At 46.8% G+C, this 23,257-nt stretch overlaps 1 protein-coding gene and 2 pseudogenes across 2 annotated transcripts in view; 2 read left to right on the plus strand and 1 right to left on the minus strand.

Moving 5' to 3' along the window:
* Nucleotides 1–23,257, plus strand: part of LOC144121834 (uncharacterized) — a 263,637-nt gene that overhangs the window by 75,303 nt on the left and 165,077 nt on the right. The window lies entirely within an intron of this gene.
* LOC144118873 (uncharacterized) lies at nucleotides 1,548–8,612 on the minus strand (annotated as a pseudogene).
* On the plus strand, nucleotides 14,087–21,642 carry LOC144118885 (uncharacterized; annotated as a pseudogene).

The raw sequence follows: 23,257 nt of genomic DNA on the forward strand, positions 1-23,257 counted from the left end.
CACTAAAAAATTCACAATTCATGAATCTCTTTAAGGCATTTTTCAAACAATGGGGAAGTCTGGTAAACAATGTCATTGTAAAGGTTATTTCTAAATTTTTTTGAAGGGAAGAAATTAAAACAGTTATTCGGTGCGTTTAAAATGGTTCTTATTAGAGCATATTTTCGCCCTATGATGGGCAAGCATATTCACGTTATAATGACCATTTACCAGCTGAAAGAAAAACATTGGCCGACACAATCACACACTGTCACTGGGGTAATCCACTGCATTTCAAGAGCTAAGAGAAGTACAACCATAAGAATTAAAAGGGAATCTAACTGCCTTGTGTTCTATTCTAGTTTATATTTATTACGGTCATAACTACCCAAAAACAAGAATCTCTTTGAAGCTAGAATTTTTTCTGCCCTGCATATGTGCCATAACTCAGACTAAACTCTGCTAACAAAGCATATGCTCTCCAACTGCATGCTTATTGCTAGCAATGCTGTAATGGCGGCTAGTTCGTTTGTCGTTTTCAGGTTGGCGTGCTATACTTTGGCACAACACTAGATACAAAAACAGCACAAGACAGGTACGTGCGCGTTTTGTGTTTCCAGTCCTTCTGCTAAAGTATAGCGCTCCAACTTGAAGATGCTTTTTTCTATCGAGAGTCACCAATGTGCACATGAACACGGTGCCACAAGATCATCACCAGACAGATGATGGCAGATAAGCATTGGCGGTAAAAAGTGTATGCTGTACTATAACTTTAGGCTACATTTTAATTGTCAAAGCTTCAATACCATTAACATAAGCATAAAAATTATCATATGTATTTTTATTTCACCATTTCACTTCTCCACCCCGCGTGCAAAAAATGAGGTTCGACTGCTGACCGGCGACAGGGGCCACGCCTGATTATCCGTTGACCGGAGCAATGAAGCGTATACTAGTTTCGCAGCAAATCAATTCAATTGGGCAAGAAACAACAACAAAATGCTACACAACATTGTCCAACAAGGTAGCGCCGTACACTGACGCGACGCAAATAACACAAGCACAAAATGAATACGCGAACACAACAATTATCACAAGGAAGGAAACAACAGGGTGATTATTATACAACAATGCTACGAGAAGGAAATAAATGACAAAAGAATAGAACGAGAAACACAGTAAGTCAGAAAGAGAAAATAATTCAAGTGAGTGGGGAGAAACGATGGCTTAGCTGCGGTGTGGCAAGGTCCGGTCACAGGGAACGTCGGGCTGCGGTTGCTCGTCGCGGGGCTGATGGGGGCTTGCGGATAGGGGCGAACTTGGGCCTCGCATCTTCGGGGCTGCCATCGCCGTGCTCTACGCGTCAGACCACCGCCTGGGCTCGCTTGCCTCACTCACGACCGCACGCATCGAAATCTCAAGACCAACTGCCCAGCGCGTGGCGTTGCCGCCGCCGTGTTCTCGTGGAAAAAAAACACAAACAAGACTTCAGGCCCCGCGTACAGAGGAATGCGGTTCTTGGAAGGGGGAAAACACGAAGGAATGTTGAAAGAATTCGGCGTAAAGCCCTAATCCCAATGAGGGGAGTCTGTGAGGGCCGAAGGGGTGCCGGGGCATTCAACCTGCTTCTGTTGTTTCCCCAACTCGCAAGCGCTCTGCACCTGCACGGCGACAATACTAGGAGGGGGCGGAGTGACCTTGTGTGACCCCTCCAGCGTCGCGATGAGTCAGCCGTTCCCACGCGCCGTGGCTACCGCTGCCGTAAAAGTAAAAGAAGCACCAGGCAGGCACGAATTTTGTGGCAGTCATCATTGGGTTCAATTCGGTTTTTGATGGCTGCAGTCACTTTCGTTGTGCTCTTGAATGCTGGCCAGTAGACTTTACCATCTTGAAACCATTGTGCGGTGACCACAGCTATTTCATCAGAGTGTACAGAGTGCACCACTGAAAACATCTAGAAAGCCAAAGTTAAAATAATTAGGGAAGAGCTTACGTCTCCACCTTTTTCTTTTTGTACAAGGGGATGCATAAAAATTAAAGGTTTTTGTATACAAAGCGATACCAGTCAACACTCCAGAAATTTCCCTGATGACAAAAGTTGGCGAGGACATACTTCAGAAGGCAACATTGAATCGGGGATATTGATTTCCACAACCATGTTATGAGACACCATTTTAAGGAACTGCTCTCCCCGAAATACTGGTGGTGCCAAAGCGAAATGTGGAAAATTAATCATGGTGGCCGAACTTATGGACGTCAGCAGGAAGGTGGATCAAGGAGTGTACATTGTATACATACACACCTTCACCATATAGATAACCTGCATCAATGGCAAACTCTCTCAGCAGCTTTTCAGTGAATTTCACCTTTGGCAAAATCTTGGGCTTGAGAGAACACTGCAATGCTTGGCTTCAGAAAACGCTTGTAGTAAGGTCTCTCAACGTGATCATTCAGAACCACAGGGCCAAAGTACCAAAAGAAAGTTGCGTAGCTCAGTTGCCGTCCACCTTTCGTCAAGTTCAGAAAGACTTCGAGGCTTCCGGACCATTTCTAGAGGGGTACGCTTCTGTAGTGTCATGAGCCCTCTTGAAACATCAGTATGCATGCGTGAAGAAAGATTAGGTCTATGAGGTCGTCCCTGCACCCAGCAGTGTAAAAGCTTTCTCATAACACCCAGGCACACTAGATGCATATAGCCAAGAGGAAATTCACTGACTATGTCAATTTCTTGGTCTACTAAGGGGACTGTCGATGGTGCTGCTCTTCATGATCTTGGTTTCGAAATGCCTCATCAGTTCGCAACTCACAGACAATTTCTGGAAGGATAACTTTCCTGCAGCTTTCAGAGAAAGTTTCTTCTTGAATACATTTTTCACAGCTGAAGTATCCCCCATGCCCCTTTATGCACTTCAAAAATGCCCTTGCTGATACGTCACAATTAAATGCATGCAACTGAAAAGTACATCTTTTGCCATTTTCCGTAATGCCTTCTGCCAGCAAAGTATCCATCTCAAGAATGAAGTCTACTAAATAAGTGTGTAAGCTTTCTGGCTTTGTGCCTCCAACAAAGACAGCTACAACGAAAGGTTCAGGGTCCAAGTTTTCAGCAACAGATGCCAACAAAATTGCATACTTGAGCTTTTTGCTAAGGGGTAACCATCAATGTTGATTAAAAATTAAATAGAATCTCCAGTGATGATTCCTGTGCTTATGATTCGTTTTAGTTTTGATTCAATTTCGAAGTAATAATAACACTAGAGGTCTCCATGCTTATCACGTTGCAATGTCTCGGTGTCGTCATCAGTGTCCTGGCGTCGCGAGGCGGCTCAGAGTGGTACTACTTTAGTATTTTGAGCAGCATGCTGACATATGACGCATCGACTTTGGCTTCACAGGTCCCACCTAGCTGTCACTTTGTTCTTATTCATTGTACCGAACTAACTGAATGAGATATGAGATGTAGTGGGGTTGCAAAAGAAGACAGCCATACTCTCTCACGAGATAACTACTAATATTTGCTTGTCTGATTGAGACCTGTAGGGTAATTCGGCACTGAAGGTGGTTCCAAAAGAAGCGAGTAGATCATGTATGCACGGAACTGCAGCTCCAGTTATGTAGTCGCATGTCACATCTGGACAGAACCCTAGACACTGCGCAGAGAGGAGAAAAGGTATGCAGTGGTTGGAAAAAAAGCTGCTTGAACATGTCGTTACGGGCATAAAAGGTTGAAATATTCACACCGGTACAGGGCCACCACACACCTAATCTGCTCCTCACCACCTGTTGCTCAGCTGTGATGCTAGGGGACCTGTGGTGAAGCACATTGTGGCATCGCGACAGTGGAGGCTATGGTGTTTTGTCACAGCTACTCTCCAATGCAGCGGGCATTATGATGGCTACAATGGATTATTGTTGTGTGCTCTGGAAGCCAACTCCAAAACAGCAGAAGTACTAACAAATCTTAATATTCTCAAAAATATTTGTTTTTGTGACACCTTGTCACCACTAAACCTCTATTTCCAATACGAAAGATGTAAAATTAAAATTCGTCTGAAACAAAGATATCACACGAGTGTAGTTCTAAAGAAAATTCTGCGAGCTCGTGCGCAGGAAATTTCACATTTGGAGGGGACACAGGTTCGATCCCGACCGTGGCGACAGCATTTCATTGGAGGTGATATAAAATAGGCCCATGTACTGTATGATGCCAGTGCACACTCAAGAACCCCAGGTGGTCGAAATTCAGCCAGAAGCCTTCTATGTGGTGTTTTTCACAGACACTTCAGGACGTCAAGCACCACTAACCACTCTTTGAGGAAGCACAGGAGGGTATGGCCGCTGTGTTCAAAGTGTATCACACATGGCGGCGGATTCAAGGAAAAATGCACAAAAGCATTGGAATTGGTGCTTCACAGTGCTGGCATTATTGCCTTCCACTGCAGCAGTGATGAACGCAGTGGTGCTCTAAAGAGCATAGCCACGCTCTTTTTTTATCTAAGTGTTAAACTACCTGTAGACAGCATCTGAAAGGGTTAAGTTACCATCTTTGTTAGCCCTGTCTTCTGCGCTTACCATCAAACGTTTTATGGATTTACTCCTCACTGCAAAACACTATTACCATTAACAAGCACTCGTACTACATGCACTCTCATCACTCGCAAGTACCCTTTTTTAGGAATGCAAGCTCGAATACATGCTCCTCATCCAAGCCCGAGACTTCCGAAAATGCCCTTATTTTGACAGCTATCCCATGCACCTGTTGGAAATGTATCCTCAGCCCCCCGACCTTACCATGGCTCAGACTGATGGAGCTGGGGTTGGCCAATCATTGCTGCATTACCAGCTGATGTTAAAAGGGTAAATGAATCTGAAGGACAACATATTGTTACCTAGGCCACCTAATTCATCTTCACAAGGCAAAGCCTAAACAGATGGTTTAATTCACTTCAGTGAACTTGCTTCTCTCACTATTTACAGTTTGTACTTTTTCTCCGTAAGTTTTACCAACTGCTTGTTTCTAGTATTGTTGCATAAGTGCAAAACAACATCCAAAAGATCGTGTTTACGGGCTAGTTACCTCATAAAGGAATAGTGCTAATGAAAAAGACATAACAGTCTAGTCCTGTGTGCTTAACAGTTGCTCTGTAAAATTTACCTTTAAATATCAACTTAATTTGTAGATTGTACCTTTAAAACGTAAAGCTGTACATTTGTAGTTGGTGTCAGTAAAATTCCGAAGTAAGGGCTCCACCCAAGTGGAGCCAAACAGCTACAAAGGATCCGCTTGGGTGGATGGCAATGAATAATTACTCCCTTATTACAAATCTACTCCACCTGGGGGGTTCCCCTAAACATATGAACAAAATACAGAAAAGGTGACATCATTCATGTGTGGAATCAGGCATGATCCAAATTTGTTAAAGTACACACTTTTCCACAAGCAACAGAGCCCTAGCAGCAGTCCGATTCATTTTCGTGCAGGAGATCACTTGTCGCGCCTCTGGAGCTGCAAATCTAAGCAAAGGAGAGTCCTTTTCATCAAGACTTTTGGTCCTCAGGAGTGCCACGGGGCTTCCACTGTACGGCCGGGAAGCGAACCCCCAATTGCTGAGTTATTTTTGGCAAAGACTGTACCTGCAGTCCACGCCTGTTTGGTGAAAATTGTTCTAAATTATCATTATATCCATAGACAGCAACAAAGCATTTCTAATAAAATCAAGTGATTTGCTGCACTTCTCATACCTAGCACATTTTTTATCAAGCTGGTTTGCCCATCTTTTGTATGAAAAATTGCACATCTGGTGCACTTGCTTTTACCACATGCTCAAACAGTTCAAGGAAATAATCGTGAATTAATTACTTGAGTTTCCGTTGTACTAGGAAGCTAGGGGTAAATTTAGTTCAAATGTACATTAATGTAATTCTACCTGGGATGCTATCTTGGATTAGCCGTAACTGACTGCTCAATATTACGATCTGTGCCAAGAGATGCATATTACATCATGCAGCAATGTCGTCTGTATATTGTTGCAGTTATCAGTACTCAAATATTGCAGTCAAGCATGTAAACCAGCACTTTCCCTTCAATGTAGTAACGGATAATACCCATTCTTACGTGGTAGTAAGAACGTAGTAACGGTCAAGAAAAGGCAGCAACAGGAGTAGCATTATCCTTTTACTACGTTTCAACAATTCTGTGCGGCGCCGCGTTTCACGAGAGCGAACAGACACCTGCGATGACGCAGTTCATGTTCGGTAGGAGCGCAATAGTCTCAGCTTCTACGTGTCAGCTCATGTTCACGAGATGAGCGAGCTTCAATATCGAATGATGTAGGAAAGCCACCCTGGCACGTATTCAAGAAAGATGCAGTCACATGTAAAAATGCTTTTTTTTTGTGTTTATGAAACTTAATTTCAATGTTCTTAATCTCTTTTTTCTCTGTCCTTTCTGTAATGTTGCTGATAAATGGTGGAGTAACATTTCCATAAATTAATTAAACATTTTTCATCATATATGTAACACTCTCGAACACGGTAAAGCAGCACTTCATGAGAAAACAGGGCCGGAAGTTTCGCAGTACGCAACCTCTTCAACAGTTTTCAAGGACAAAAAAGAGGGGGGGGGGTGCACTTGATCCGTGCGCAATTCAGGCCAACACGCACCTCATTCACTCGCCTCTGAACGGATGCCATGGAGTTAAGCTTACGTAGCCATCACTGAGGGGTGTCCCATGTGTGATACTGGCCAGAGGGTAATAAGGAAAGCTTTCTAACAAAATAATGGGGCTTTAGTGAAGTGTTTTCGACTTCTCGCCTTATATTTACGGAGCTACGACATCAAACGGCTGAGCCGCTCGGGTTGACAACATGGATTGCGCGGAGACTCGTTCGGGCCGCGGCGGGACCGCGCGCGCAGGAGCTTCCAAGAAACGATGCCCACTCGTTGTTTCTACTTTGAGACTGGTTTATTTACAATGGTTTGAAGAGGAGAAAAAGAAAACACATAAAGGAGAAAAGTGGTAAAAGGAAGCGAGGAGCCAGTCCTGAGAGAGAGAGAGAGAGAGAGAAAGACAGTGAGGACCACCCTTGAACTTAGCCCAGCCGGGTGAACGTCTCCTAGACTGGCCAGGCGCCATGTTGTAGCTTCCGGCTCATACAGCATGGGAGGCTCGCTTCGTCCACTTCATCAGCCTTCCTTTGTCTCCATTCAGGCCCTTCCGTATTTTCAACAGGGGCCGCGCTGGCAAACTGTGGCAGGCAAAACGTAAGAGGTTTAGTTGCACAGTACTGCTATTTGAAAAACATCTCTGCAACAAGGGCAGCTGGGAAAGTTCTGGGCCCTATTGCCTGAAATATATTGCCAATGTTGGTTATAGTTCGGATTAAAACAGTATAAATACAAAAAGAATGTTACTTTGGAACGTCAAATTCATGTCTGATACAAGATAAAACATTCCTTAATTTTTAGGATTATAATGACAATTAAAAGACTACATTAGAATGTGTTTACGTTTAATGATAAACTAACAGTTTTGATGCCACACCTAATGTTAGTTGTTAAGCTTAATCATTATTGTAAAGTTCTGATGCAACATCTAACGCTACTGCAAGTTGCATACGATTTTCATACCATGACTAAACTTGTGTGTTATCTGTGATGACACAATGTTATTTTCGAACGTCACGTTCATGCCTATGATACAACACAGTTTTTCAAAAATTTATCACTGTATTAATGATTAAAAGACTGCATTAGAACCTGATTACGCTTAATGATAAACTATTAATTTAAACTATTATTGTAAGACATAACGCTATTTGTTAATCTTAATGTAATGTTTCAATGCAACAGATAACGTTACTACAACTTACGTAACATTTTCATAACGTCACTCTAAAATTTTGCGTTACCTGAGACGGCACCAGGGCTTTTTAAAGTCACGGGATCTCGGGGAGTCTGATTCCTTACGTATATTTTAAGGGGGGTCTGAAGGGGAGTTTCAGACTGCCCGCCATTATGAGTAAGAAATCTGAGACCCGCCGTTCTAGAATGTAGAGACTGCATGAATCTGAAGAAGACATTTTTTTTTCTTGCCTGTGGTAGTCGGAATATTTCTTCTTTATCGTTCCGAAAATTTCACGGTGATTTTTAGTAATCATCATTATCATCTCTTCTAAAGCGCTAGGCGGATAAAAATGAAAAGGCGGCAGCACTACACAAAAGCCGGAAGAAACAGGGAAACCCGTGCTCTCAAACCATGAGTCGGTCCAGAACTGGCCATTCAGCTGCAAGGCTGCAACACCAACGAACACACTGGTAGAGTGTGGGGATGTTTTGTTTCAGGTTTATGTAATTAACTTGGAGCAAACAGCGACCTTTAGAAATTACCTGACGCATTTGTATAAAACGATGTGTAAAACGGGTCAGCAGCCGTTTCGCTCTCTCCTTCCTTATACCTCTCATTGCCTGTAGTCGCATTTTTAGAGAGCCCGCCCCCCCCCCCCCCCCCCTTTGATAGAGCCAGCCTTTAATAAAGCGCTGGACTGCATTCGCTATGTGCGGCTAATAATGCTAACGTCCACAAGTTTGCTCCCTCTGGCCTTATGCTGACCGCACCTGCACAAGCCGGCATCTAGCGCAGCTGTGTTCAACACCGCAGAAGAGCAGTCTTCCTCAGTGCATGGGGTAGTGTCGCCTGAAGCTTCCATTTTGTGCAGCTGCGACTGCCAGCAGCCGAACCAGCACTTGCTGTCGTCAAGTCACGCTGACTGGATTACGACTGGCGTCTAAGATGCATTGTTGTTGTGTCTCTGCTTATGTCCTGGCGCGAAAGTTATCCTTCAACGTAATTTTATTGTTTCGTTAGACGACTATCTTGAATGTGTTTTTTTTTCTTTCTTTAAATCAGCACGCCACATAAACCAAGATTTCGCCAAAGAGCAGCTGACAGCGCCTCAAAATGGCCATCGTGCGGAGCCTGTGATGGTGAGGACTTGGGTACGGTGACTGACCCGTCCGTCTTTCTGCGAACACATTGTCTACATAGGCGGAGCACAAAGCGACCGGTAGTTCCCCACGTGGGGTTCCCTTCTATCCCCAGGGTATACAGCGGAAGAGCAACGACCGTAAAAGAGCGCGACCCCGTCTAATGGCACATTCCAGTGGGTGGAGAGAGAGCAGAGGAGCTACTGGAAGCCGGCAAGGTGCCATAGTACTACTGCGCATGTAGCCCACAACTCAGCGTCAACGCCCCTTCAAACACTCACGGGAAGCTGGCCTATTGTAGCAGCGACAAGCATCAGTGATGATGTACTGGACCTTTTTTCCAATAACGTCCTGCACCTGCCTACTCGTCCCCTGTTTTGGGGGGCTGGCCCCAAGAAAGAAGACTTGAGAAGGGTCTCCAGGGTAGGAATTTTCGAAGAGATGGGAAGGAGCCTTGACGACCCGACCCGGAATAGTTCGCCTGGTGACCGGCAGAGGGCTGCGCTAATGAAAAAAAGAGTAGAAAAAATGCCCATTGAAGGCACTCGAAGATGCGAAGATAGCGAAAAGCGCGCACACGAGGAAAGGTGCGCTTTGCTGTCTGTCTTGCAAGAGGCGAGTGGACTGATTTCTGCCTTTTCGTTTGTCAGTGAGGTGGATGACAGCAGCGGTGTTGCTTACACGCAGTCGCTATCAACATCCATGAGGTAGCGTAATCTACTGTGTGCCCAGTTATGCGGTACCATATCAGCGCGGTACCGTATCGTTGTCCCCATACGTATACTGCTTTATGTGCGAGCATGCATCATGTGCTCTACTTCTCCGGACATAAGCGCGCGCCATTGGGCCATTGTCCGTGGAATGCAAAGCGCGAGGTCAGCCACTTGCTCTGTACCCGCGTCGGTTCGACTGCAGCTTGGTGCCCAAAACTCTCTGCCCGCAGTGAGAGGTTCGTTGCGATCTCCTGCGCCAAAGGTGCCCGTCAGAGTTTGTGTAGAGACGACGTCTGGCAACAATAGCTCTTGAGGGGAGGCAGGCTGAAGCTTTACATACATGAACTTACATATTTACAGCAATTTGAGCAGCGAGCATAACGACATGAAACTGGCTACAGGGAAAATCTTGCGCATCTAAACCTAGCTCAGAACAATTTTTCGGGCTCCTGGGCCACGGTTTTAAACACCTTGGGGCCAAGCCCATATTTTGAATTACCCAATCATGGTAAATTCACTATATGATTTCTCTACAAACCACATGGCCTCCAATTTCAACCATGTTCCTAACCTCTCCCTAAAATACTGAGTGCAAAAGGGACGTCAAATTAAATTTAAAAATTTACATTGTGAGAAGGGTCCACAAAATGATTGGCCCACTGGGTTACGCGCCATTCCCAACAACTTCATCCGTGATACAGAAACTTCATCTGTGCTACACAAAAAGAAAAATTAAAACATATGAAAACACCTTTAATCACTTCCACATGTTTGTCCTCCCGAAGACTGTTCACCCAGCCAAGCGTCTCTTGCAATCCGGTCAGTGGTTTAACTACCGTAGTAGGATCCCTGGCGCTGTCTGCACCATCACAGTTGGCACAGAGGGGCCCACACAGATGTTCTTCATTGTCTTGCGGTAAGGCTGCGCCGCATGCAGAGCAGCGGATGATTTACGGGGCTGGGCAGACGTCGGCTCAGTAGCCTAGGAGCAGGCAGGTACTACATTGTTGCGTCTTCGCAGGCAGATACTACAGTGTTGCGCCTTAGAAGCATGGGCCAGACAACGGTACACAGCTCGATTGTAGAGGACGCACGATGAGACGACGTAGCCGCTAAAAGTGACGAGGGCGATTTCCGCTCGGCTCATAATACAAGCGCCGAGCATATCACAGTCGGGGGCTTCCAAATGGGCAAGGAGTGCTGAATGGAGGTGGTGTGTTCGCCTCGATGCCATCCACGACTCCCTTGAAGGAAGTGCGTGGACTGGCTTCATAAACTTGTGGATGGTGTCTCCGATGGTCAGAGCCTGAAGTGCAGTGAGCCTCAAAACTACAGATGCACGCTCGGTTACGCAACAAGGCGATGCTTCACTGGCGCTGCACTTCAATCCGCGTCGCCGTGAACTCGTGTCCGCCACGTTAACGGGCATACACAAGGGATGCTGGACAAATGACATTCAGGACTAACCCGTTCTGTGGGCGAAGGATGATCTTACGTGATCTTACGGTGACGTTGGCCGGCTTGCGGCGGCTGCCCTAACTATAACTCAAAAGACTCGTGACTCTCTTTGAACAAGCGGCGACATGCGTTCTCTCCGACGGCGTTTTCCTATGCAAGTCCGTTTGCCGAGAACTGTGGGCGCCCAGACCAGTTTTTCACAAGAACTACCCCCCGTCACTGCAGTGGTGCATCACTTTATCGCTACGCCTCTGCGCTGGTAGCGGTATGAGGACTCGCCGCGACATATGATTGTGACACATTTTGCTTAGTTGCGCAGCCTAAATTCGAAGAGAACCAAAAATGGAATATATAGGGGAATGAATTGAAATAAGATCAGGACTGCAATTGACTGGGAAGTGAAAGAGGCGTGCTTTCGCATTTCCTGCGCATCAATCAAATTGATCTGCCCTCATTTCTTGCGTGCAGCTGCCTTCTCTTCACGAGGACTACAAAAAGCAACCATCCAAAATAGAAGTAATCCACAATTGGATTAGGATCAGGACTGGAATTGACTGGGAGGTTAAAGAGGCATGCCTTCGCATTTCCTGCGCATCAATCAAATTGATCTGCCCTCATTTTTTTGCGTGCAGTTGCCTTCTCTTCACGAGGACAACAAAAAGCTACCATCCAGAATAGCAGTAATCCAGAATTAGATTAGGATTAGGACTGAAAACGACTGGGGAGTGAAAGAGGCATGCTTTCGCATTTCCTGCGCATCAATCAAATTGATCGGCCTTAATTTTTTGCTTGCAGCTGCCTTCTCTTCACGAGGACTACAAAAACCAACCATGCAAAATAGCAGTAATCCAGAATTTGATTAGGATCAGGACAGGAATCGACTGGGGAGTGAAAGAGGCATGCTTTCGGATTTCCTGCACATCAATCAAATTGATCTGCCCTCATTTTTTTTGCGTGCAGTTGCCTTTTCTTCACGAGGACTAGAAGAAGTTACCATCTAAAATAGCAGTAATCCAGGATTGGATTAGGATTAGGACTGGAAACGACTGGGGAGTGAAAGAGGCATGCTTTCGAATTTCCTGCGCATCAATCAAATTGATCGGCCCTCATTTTTTGCATGCAGCTGCCTTCTCTTCACGAGGACTACAAATAGCAACCATCCAGAAAAGCAGTAATCCAAAATTTGATTAGGATCAGGACTGGAATTGACTGGGGAGTGAAAGAGGCATGCTTTCGGATTTCCTGCGCATCAATCAAATTGATCGGCCCTCATTTTTGCGTGCAGCGGCCTTCTCTTCACGAGGAGTACAAATAGCAACCATCCAGAGTAGTAATATTCCAGAACTGGATTAGGGTCGGACTGGAATTGACTGGGGACTGAAAGAGTCATGCTTTCGCGTTTCCTGTGCATCAGTCAAATTGATCGGCCCTCATTTTTTGCATGCAGCTGCCTTGTCTTCACGAGGACTCCAAATAGCAACCATCCAGAATAGCAGTAATCCAGAATTGCGTTAGGATCAGGACTGGAATTGACTGCGGAGTGAAAAAGGCATGCTTTCGCATTTCCTGCGCATCAATCAAATTGATCGGCCCTCATTTTTTGCGTGCAGCTGCCTTGTCTTCACGAGGACTCCAAATAGCAACCATCCAGAATAGGAGTAATCAAGAATTGCGTTAGGATCAGGACTGGAATTGACTGGGGAGTGAACGAGGCATGCTTTCGCATTTCCTGCGCATCAACCAAATTGATCGTCGTTAATTTTTTGCTTGCAGCTGCCTTCTCTTCACGAGGACTGCAAAAACCAACCATGCAAAATAGCAGTAATCCAGAATTGGATTAGGATCAGGACAGGAATCGACTGGGCATGCTTTCGCATTTCCTCCGCATCAATCAAATTGATCTGGCCTAATTTTTTTGCGTGCAGCAGCCTTCTCTTCCCGAGGACTGCAAAAATCAGCCATCCAGAATAGCAGTAATCCAGAACTGGATTAGGATCAGGACTGGAATTGACTGGGGAGTGAAAGAGGCATGTTTTCGCATTTCTTCCGCATCAATCAAATTGATCTGCCCTAATCTTTTGCGTACAGCTGCCTTCTCTTCACGAGGACTCCAAAGCAACCATACAGAAAAGCAGTAATCAAGATTTGCGTAAGGATCAGGACTGCAATTGACTGGGGAGTGAAAGAGGCATGCTTTCGCATTTCCTGCGCATCAAGCAAATTGATCGGCCCTAATTTTTTGCTTGCAGCTGCCTTCTCTTCACGAGGACTACAAAAAGGAGCCATCCAGAATAGCAGTAATCCGAAATTGGATTAGGATCTGGACTGGAATTGACTGCCGAGTGAAAGATGCAAGCTATCGCATTTCCTGCTAATAGTCAAATTAATCGCTCCTAATTTTTTGCGTGCCACGCGTTCTCTGCACGAAGACTACAACTGGCAACTGATCGTATCAGTGCGCGTTCTGTGCGAGGAAAACGTTTCTGAACGCGAGAACGTCGGCTCCTCACGGGTGGAAGCAGAGAAGAGCATGGGCGCTAGCCTGTTTGAGGACATTGCAACGTAACATTATCAGCTTCCTTGCGACCCGCGATTGAACGGGCACAAGTGACTTTATTCGTAATTTCCTTAGTTAGGGTTTAAGCAAGATCTTAATAAGCAGAACAGCTGAAGTAAATAAGATCTACTGGTGCGGTGTACAAGAGATCAAACACACATGTCCAATCGACATTTTACATTTCAACGAAAAAAAAAATTATTAATGGAAGTATACCCGGAAGAGCATATCCGTGCTTACTTTCTGATAAAAAAAATTCTCTTCCCGAAAAAAAAATCACGAAGCCAGAAAAATCAGATTGCGAACTTCCTGCTTAAAGCCTGTTTCACATGCAAGCGAACCGCTCGCAAACTCCGCCGCCGCGGCGCATACACCATATGGCGCGTTCACACCATGGCGCGTTCAAGCGGCGAAGGAAGCCCCAGTGGCTGGAGTGGCGAGGTTCGGGCAAGTTGGAAATTTTCGCGACGGCGCAGCGGCAGCACCGCGTCTCAACCAATGACGGCCCGGCGTTGCCACGCGAGTTTCTACGCCGCACGTACGAACTTTTGTTTAGGAAAGAAATTGTATAATATTGCTTAAAACGCAATAATTATATTTATTTAAATAAACTGTGAAAAATGCCAAAATAATGCTTTTATATTACGTTGTGTTTGCAGGCCACCAAAACCGGTTGCAGGCACATATCTTTTGCCAGCAACATTGGTTTTCGCAGCGGAGGGAAACGCGGAGCGGCGATGCATGTGAAACAAAAGCTCGCGAACCGCTTCGCAGCGCCGCGCCACTGTTCGCTCTGTTCGCCAATTCGCTTGCATGTGAACCGCCCTTACGAGCTGGGCACCCCATCCCAACTGTTGTGTGCAGTGTTGTGCGCATGTGTTTTTCCTTTCTTTCATTGATTCTGCAAGCGTGCAGCTTGTACAAATGTATTGTTTTGTAGATAGTGTAATTATCATCTCTCCCTCCATCCTTTCTTACTGTCACCTCACCTCTTTCATTTCACTTAATCAAACAACCTGCTATCATTTATTTGTGGTGCCTCAGCTCAAGTGCCGCCCTAGTGATGGCAGATGCCGGGGTTAGCAAAAATATTTTACCTTTACACTACTACTACAACAACAAATACTACTACTACTACTACTCGTACTACTACTTCGTGCTTCGTGGATGGGCCGGTTTTCCGCAATTCGCGAAAGCTAAACTTTCGACCGCTACGAAATGAAACTGAATGCTCCCAGCTGTCCAGATATCTTTCTGCCGATTCTCCACGTACAGCATAATGAGGCGACGGGTATAATTATGTCTTCCAGGATGGGTATCGAGTAAAAAAAGAAGTAAATACGAAAGATTTTGAAAAATATTCAAAATAGGAAGGGATATTCTCCACAAATTTGAAAACTATAAGCGTTAATCTTACTAATATTGTCGTGTGTGTTACTGCTCTTCCTCAATTTTGCACCTGACGTCATCCTCAACGAGCGGTGTGCCGGTCGACGGTATAAAGAGGAAGAAGCTCGGCAGGAATCGCTCGTGAGCTCGGCCGCGACCGCTTGGTCTGTCTCTGGCGCCTGCCACTGTGGTCCTGGTCCTCCAGTATGCCTTCGACCCGCGTCGTCTGAACGACCCGTGACAATGTGATTATGTGTTCTGCTGGAAATATCCACACTCACTGAGCGCTTGGTAGTATTCCTTCATATCTGGAAATGCACTGGACTGCGAGCATAACAGGTTCGTTGCAAAATTTAAGTTATTTTTAAAAAATGCCACCTTCAATTTCTTCTTAACTTTCAGACAATGTATTACAACATGCCTCATGGCCTGCGTAAAAAATATGTAGCGTTATTTTTGTATTTGTAAAGTTATAGTAGCGAATGTGACTCTGTTAGTGAGATTGGCGCTTAGAAGGGTCCGGTCCCAACTTGAACCTACTATAAGCGGTCACTGAGTATGGAAAAACTTTGACTTTAAAGAGTCCCTGAGCACTTAAAATTATATTCACGCATATATCGGCTTATATTTGCAGCTTCATACCATATCTTTTAAATTGACTTAGCAGGAACTATAACTTCACCAAGGGTTGAGTTTTGAAGATGGTATTTCTGAAACGTAGCAACACCAAAGAAAATAAACAGCTCGTCATGGGCTTTCGACGAAAGGTTTATATTCACTTCTTTTTCCATTAGATTTTTAAACACCTGTTCTCCTGAAAGGATATAGACCTTGAACAACCTCTGATCAGACAGGATACAAAAATGAAACTCTAAAATTAACTGGTTCAATTAATTGCAATTGAGTTTACCAGCAGCTCAGGATAGAGCAGCATAGCAGAGTACAGTACCGGACATCACGGCACAGCATAGGCGCTAAACGCCGACAGCCGACGATAGCAGTGATATGTTGCGTGGTTCTTCCTTTGCACGTGAGCTGCGCCTTCAGGGACCGTTTTCTTAAATGAAGACTTATAGCACGAGGAGCAATGACGGCAAATAGAACTGAAACTTTATATACAACATATTTAAAAGAATTACAAATTTCCAGCAAGTTGAGCCTAATAAAACACAACGTTGATCTGGCTAATAGGGCAATCATTTCCCATCGGCATAGCTGCAGATGCAGAGCATCTAAACCTAGCCCAGAAGGACGGACTGGCTCTCGTGCTTGATTTTATACCCTCAAGAGTCCTTCTCACATCCGGAGAACATCCAGTCCAGGCTCTCGGCCTTGACGAAATGTAGCCCCGAAATAGATATCCTTGAGGCCAGCCTGAGCAAAGAGTAGCCCTAGTTTGGCTATTTATAGCCCAATCTAGTAACCCTAAAAAATCTGCAGCGTCGTCATCGTTATGACCCATTTACCTTCCTTGAACCGGTTTCCTCTACATTTCCCAATCTAGTAACCCTAACGAAATCTGCCGCGTGGTCATCGTCTGCCCACTTATGACCCATTTACCTTCCTTGAACCGGTTTCCTCTACATTGCCCAATCTAGTAACCCTGACGAAATCTGCCGCGTCGTCATCGTCTGCCCACTTATGACCCATTTACCTTCCTTGAACCGGTTTCCTCTACATTGCCCTATCTAGTAACACTGACGAAATCTGCCGCGTCGTCATCGTCTGCCCACTTATGACCCAATTACCTTCCTTGAACCGGTTTCCTCTACATTGCCCAATCTAGTAACCCCAACGAAATCTGCCGCGTCGTCATCGTCTGCCCACTTATGACCCATTTACCTTCCTTGAGCCGGTTTCCTCTACATTGCCCTATCTAGTAACACTGACGAAATCTGCCGCGTCGTCATCGTCTGCCCACTTATGACCCATTTACCTTCCTTGAACCGGTTTCCTCTACATTGCCCTATCTAGTAACACTGACGAAATCTGCCGCGTCGCCATCGTCTGTCCACTTATGACCCAGTTACTTTCCTTGAACACGTTTCCTCTTCATTGCCCAATCTAGTATATCTGGCGAAATCTGCCGCGTCGTCATCATCTGCCAACTTATGACCCATTTACCTTCATCGAACCGGTTCACTCTACATTGCCCAATCTACTAACCCTGGCGAAACCTGCCGCGTCGTCATCGTCTGCCCACTTATGACCCATTTACCTTCCTTGAACCGGTTTCCTCCACATTGCCCAATCTAGTAACCCTGACGAAATCTGCCGCGTCGTCATCGTCTGCCCACTTATGACCCATTTACCTTCCTTGAACCGGTTTCCTCTACATTGCCTAATCTATTAACCCTGGCGAAATCTGCTGCGTCGTCATTGTCTGCCCACTTATGACCCATTTACCATCCTTGAACCCGTTTCCTCTACATTGCCCAATCTAGTAACCCTGGCGAAATGTACCGCGTCGTCATCGTCTGCCCACTTATGACTCATTTAGCTTCCTTGAACCGGTTTCCTCTACATTGGCCAATCTAGTAACCCTGGCGAAGTCTGCCGCGTCGTCATCGTCTGCCCACTTATGTCCTATTTACCTTCCTTGAACCGGTTAACTCTACATTAGGCGCTGGTCTTCCTTTCTCACTCAGCACCCTGAAGAAGTCTTCTGGAAACCCTCCCCGTGAGCGCTTTTTGAGGACGAGGGTACCCCCCCCCCCCCTCATCTTTTTTGGAGTGCCTTTTGGGCCACGAGCAGCCCGGCGAGCTGCCTAGAGGAATGAGAATACAGGCGTGCGTCATTAATATGGACGCTTTGGTTCCCGATGAGAATGTGTCCTTGAAGCGAGTCGTCCATAATAACGAATAATGATGAAAAACAAAAATATTTCGTAAAACATTTATGAGTGCATACTGCTTCTGTGCATATTGGCGGCCAGTAAAGTGGAAATCAGGCAATCTAAGAACCTCTTGGTGCATTATTCTGGTCGTTATTATCTTATAATACCGTGTTGGCTGAAGCATGTTTGAATCGCCTAGTGGCCCATGAGGCGCAAGATAGTGCCGTGCCTCTTGGTGTGATGAAGTACCTCTCTTCATATCCAAAAAACTCTTTATTCAATCGGCTGACAGCTGCTTAATGCGGTATTCAAGAGCATACAGATATATATATATATATATATATATATATATATATATATATATATATATATATATATATATATATATATATATATATATATATATATATAGCAGACAAGGGAAAGGAAATGAGGGGCTAGTTTGACAAACTTATGAAAGAAGCCAACAGTTACCGAAACCAAGGTGCATAGGGGAATGTTTAATTTTTTTTATGTGTGGTCCTTATCATTTGGATAATATTACTTAGATTATTCTATCGTGTAAGAAAAATTACTTATAAAGCAGCAGAAAAACAATGCCGCCGGTGGGATTCGAACCCTCGACCTCCGAATATTACGTCCGGTGATCTACCAACTGAGCTACGGCGACGGGTGTCCAATCTGCTGCTCTCTTGGGTATTTAGTATGTTTATTTGGTGTAAGCGAACCTTGAGACTGTTCCCCAGCGCCACCCTCGTCCATAGCTGTGGACGTAGCACGTCCTGGAGTACCGCGAGTGGGACGTGGAACGTCATCTAACGGCGAGGGCGGAAACTGTGCGAGAGCCCTCTTGTGCTACCTATGGCATCAAGACTGCCAGAATCGGAACCCTCGTTAAGCTATTGGCAGACAAGGTAAAGGAAATGACGGGCTCGTTTGACAAAATTGTGAAGGAAGCCAACAGTCACCGAAACCAAGGTGCATAGGGGAATGTTTATTTTTTGTGTTGTGCTTATTAGTGTGATAATAATACTTAGATTAATCTATCGCTTAAAAAAATTTACTTATAAAGCAGCAGAAAAAACAACCATGCCGCCGGTGGGATCCGAAGCCACGACTTATATATATATATGTGTGTGTGTGTGTGTGTGTGTGTGTGTGTGTGTGTGTGTGTGTGTGTGTGTGTGTGTGTGTGTGTGTGTGTGTGTGTGTGTGTGTGTGTGTGTGTGTGTGTGTGTGTGTGTGTGTGTGTGTGTGTGTGTGTGTGTGTGTGTGTGCAAAGTTGAAAACGCTTCATTTAGCCATAGATTTATTTTGAGTCGACGTTTCGGACAGACTTGAGAGAGGACAGGCTCTGTCCGAAACGTCGACTCGAAATAATTCTATGGCTAATACCCCTGTCACAAAGCCAGTTTCAATGCCGATCGAGTCGAGGGTCTTCGATATTCTCAATCACCATCGAACTCGAAGGAGTTGTGTCGCTGCTACACGGCAAATCTCAATGGCTATTGAAATGGTTCTCGTGTCTCACGCTACGCTTGTGTGGCGCCACAATCGCTGCTTTAGATTTTACAAAAATAACAAAAATATTTGATAAATGTATACGAAATGCTTAAATACACGTATACGCGCATGTTGTTTAAAACCCTTTTAATTGCACGCACGCGACGGACAGATGCAGACACTGCTGTAGCCACTCTAATACAAGACGAGCCAAAACCAAGCCAGCCCAACTGCGTCGGAGCGCTGCTTCGTCAGGCTTAACACATGGGAAGTCGCCTTGATATCCGAAAAACAAAAGCTATTTGTCTCTTGAAACTTTATGCGAGGGAAAGAATGGGCAAATCGAAGGCGAATACAACAGCTTAGAACACGATATTGCTTTGAGGGATTAGCGACGAAGTTGTTATCGCTGCGAAGCGGGCGGGCAGGGCGCCGCCATGTTGTCAACGCAAAGTACGCAAACAACGCAAAGACCGCAACGCCAAATTAATGCGCTTAATGCGGTTAAAACCAGTCTGATACAATTTTAGAATTATTGTACAGACTGCTAGCATTAAAGTCTAGGCGAATAATGTTTGTTCAAGCTTTTGTACCTTGAATGTGTCGTGTGCGAAAGTGCGCTTGGCGCCGCTCGAAGCAACGCTAGCAACCTTGGGCAGCGCTCGAAGACCCTCGAAATCTCGATGGAGTTCCGTGCTGCTCCGTTGACTCGATAGGCTATTGACTCGATCGCCGTTGAAACTGCCCGTATAGCAGCACTCGATCGCCTTTGAGTCGATCGACTATCGGGTCGAGGGCCCTCGAAATGCCCGTGTGACAGGGGTATAAATGAAGCGTTTCTCAACTTTGCATTTTACCTCTAGTAACCAAATGCGTCTATCTTTCAATATATATATATATATTATTGATACGTGCTACTGTGGAAGAAGAAAAAGCGCCTGCATACGTGGAGAAAGATGTTTCTCTTCCGCTCGCGCGCTCGGACCTCTTAGGGACCGCCACAGTTTTACGTTTCGTCTCCGGAGGTTCTCCTTCGAATTGCTCGTAACATTTGCTGGAGCAGTGCTGGGTAACGGTTCCCGACTACCGCACTCAGCACAACATCACAACGGACCTCACACCTGTTCACCAGCGACCCAGCCGCCGTATCCGCGGAGAGTCGCCTGAATTTAGGCCCCTTCCCCCGCCTAAAAGAACGACGCAGCCTCGGCCACCGAGTCCAACTGCCATGGCCACTGACCCCCGGCTCCTGGCGCCGATCCTTTGCCACCCACCGCGAACACCGCCATCTTTTCACGGTGATGTTTTCGAAGACGCTGAGGATTGGCTGGAGACCTTCGAGCGGGTCGCCCGCTACAACGGCTGGAGTGACGAGCGCAAGCTCCACAACGTATAATTTGCTCTGGAAGAATCTGCCCGGACGTGGTTTGAAAACCACGAGACTACCCTTCCCACCTGGGAGGCGTTTTCCCAGAATCTCCTGGCTACATTCCCCAACGTCTACCGCCGGGAGAAGGCTGAAGCTGCTGTGCACTCCCGAAACCTGCGCACGAATTAAAGTGTGCGCATGTACATCGACGACATGGCCCGTCTATTCAAGCGCGCCGATCCCAACATGACTGAGGAGAAGAAGCTTCGCCATCTGATGCGAGGGGTTAAGCAGGAGCTCTTCGCAGGCCTCGTACGCAGCCCACCCCGCACTGTAGGGGAATTTCTCACTGAGGCGACCACCATGGAGACGACGCTCCAACAACGGGCCCGCCAGTACAATAGGGATATAAACAGCATTGTGCCCGAAACGTTTTCGTCGTGCCTAGGCGGCAGTACAGACACATTGCGCGAACTGATTCGGTCAGTTGTCCGGGAGGAACTCCATCGATTCCGTCTGCCCCAGGTTGCGCCTGGGCCCCTGGCAGCGCTGACAGAAGTCGCCAGAGACGAAGTGTGGCAGGTTGCGCAGGCGCCTCCTGTTCCCGAAGCGCCGCCCCAGTTCGATGCCCGACCCACATATGCATCCGTTGTACGTCGCTCGGCTGGCTACAGTCCCGCTACTCCGACACCTGCCATGAGCAGCATTGGCACATGTCACGCGACCGCACCTGGCTCCGCTGTTCTTTCGACGTCTGCTGTCAGTAGCACCACCCCATAGTATGCAACTGCCCCTTCTACAGCTCAGCCACGTCCTCGGAAGCCAGACTTGTGGCGTACACCGGACCGTAGGCCTCTGTGCAACCACTTTGGGGAGCCCGGTCATCTCTACCGAGCCTGTCCGTACCGCCAAGTGGGTCTTCGCGGTTTCCGTCCTGACGCACCTTGTCCTCAGAACGGTGAACGATCACGTGAGATTGCGGAGCATCTCTGGGCGCGCCAGAATCGTGTTTACTCTGGAAGGCGCGAGTTCCGTTCGCCTTCGCCTCTCCGCTATCGTGCGTCCAGCCCCGGCCGCCAGAGTAGTTCCGCTGGCCGTCGCTCGCCCAGCCCTCGTCGGGAAAACTAACACCAGCGACCTCTGCAGGCAAGGCCGCTGACGTCGAGATGTGTCAAGATCCTGCATTGCGAAACCATCGAGCCGACGATACCTGGACAGAGAGAGGCAGCGACAGTACCCGACACGCTGCATCCTATTTGCGGGTGACAATTGATGGCACTGAGGTTACCGCGCTGCTCGATACCGGTGCTGATTATTCCGTTATGAGCCGTGCCTTTACTGGAGACCTTAAAAGGGTTCTGACACCGTGGACGGGGACCCCCATGCGCAGCACCGCTGGTGGCCACTTAATTTCCCCTGTTGGCAAGTGCACGGCTAGGGTTGGAATTTGTGGTTACACGTACGTTGGTGAACTTGTCGTGCTCTCTGAGTGTTCCAGAGACTTGATTCTGGGGATCGACTTTCTGCCGGCGAACGGTGCTGTGATTGACTTTACGGACGCACGTGTCACGTTCTCGGCCAAACAGGCCGTGGCCCGCTTTGACTCCCGAGATCCTTGCAGCAACGCTCTGCGCATTGTCCAGAATGACGTCACGGTGCTGCCGCGGTGCAGTGTCCTGGTGCTCGTGCGGAAAGACCTATTCCACGACTACGAGGGCCTGGCAGATGGCCATACTCCATTGCTGCTTGAGCGGTACCTTGTTATTGCCCGAGGTCTCGTCCAACTACGTGACAGCCGTACCAACGTCCTCCTGACCAACTTTTCCACCGAATATCAGCACCTCGTCAAAGGCGCGGCTATTGCCTTCCTTCACGACGTTGCTGAGGTCCCAGGTTCGTGCACCGTGGGAGGACCCACTCCAGAGAATGCTGGCCCAGGCCACGCTCTTCAGTCAGTCAAAATAAATCTGGCCTTACCATCTGTTTAGAAGGATCTTCTGTCCGACCTCTTGGCAGACTTTGCGGACTGTTTCGCTACGTGTTCGAAGGTCGGCCGCACTCCACTCGCCAAGCACCGTATCATCACTGATGCGACTACGCGACCCGTCTGCCAGCGCCCCTACCGTGTTTCGCTGATGGAGCGAGAAGCCATTCAAAATCAAGTTGCCGTAATGCTTGCGGACGATGTCATTCAGCCGTCCACCAGCCCATGGGCATCGCCTGTAGTTCTTGTCAAGAAAAAGGACAACACTCTGCGTTTCTGTGTTGACTATCGAAAACTATCGAAAACTTAATAACGTGACCAAAAAGGACGTTTACCCACTACTCAGGATAGACGACGCGCTCGACCGATTGCGGGACGCCCGATACTTCTCGTCCTTAGATCTTAAAAATGGGTACTGGCAGATCAAAGTGGACGAAAGAGACCGGGAGAAGACAGCTTTCGTGACGCCCGACGGCCTCTGA

Source organism: Amblyomma americanum, chromosome 2 (assembly GCF_052857255.1).
Source record: "Amblyomma americanum isolate KBUSLIRL-KWMA chromosome 2, ASM5285725v1, whole genome shotgun sequence".
In the NCBI taxonomy this organism is placed as follows: domain Eukaryota; kingdom Metazoa; phylum Arthropoda; class Arachnida; order Ixodida; family Ixodidae; genus Amblyomma; species Amblyomma americanum.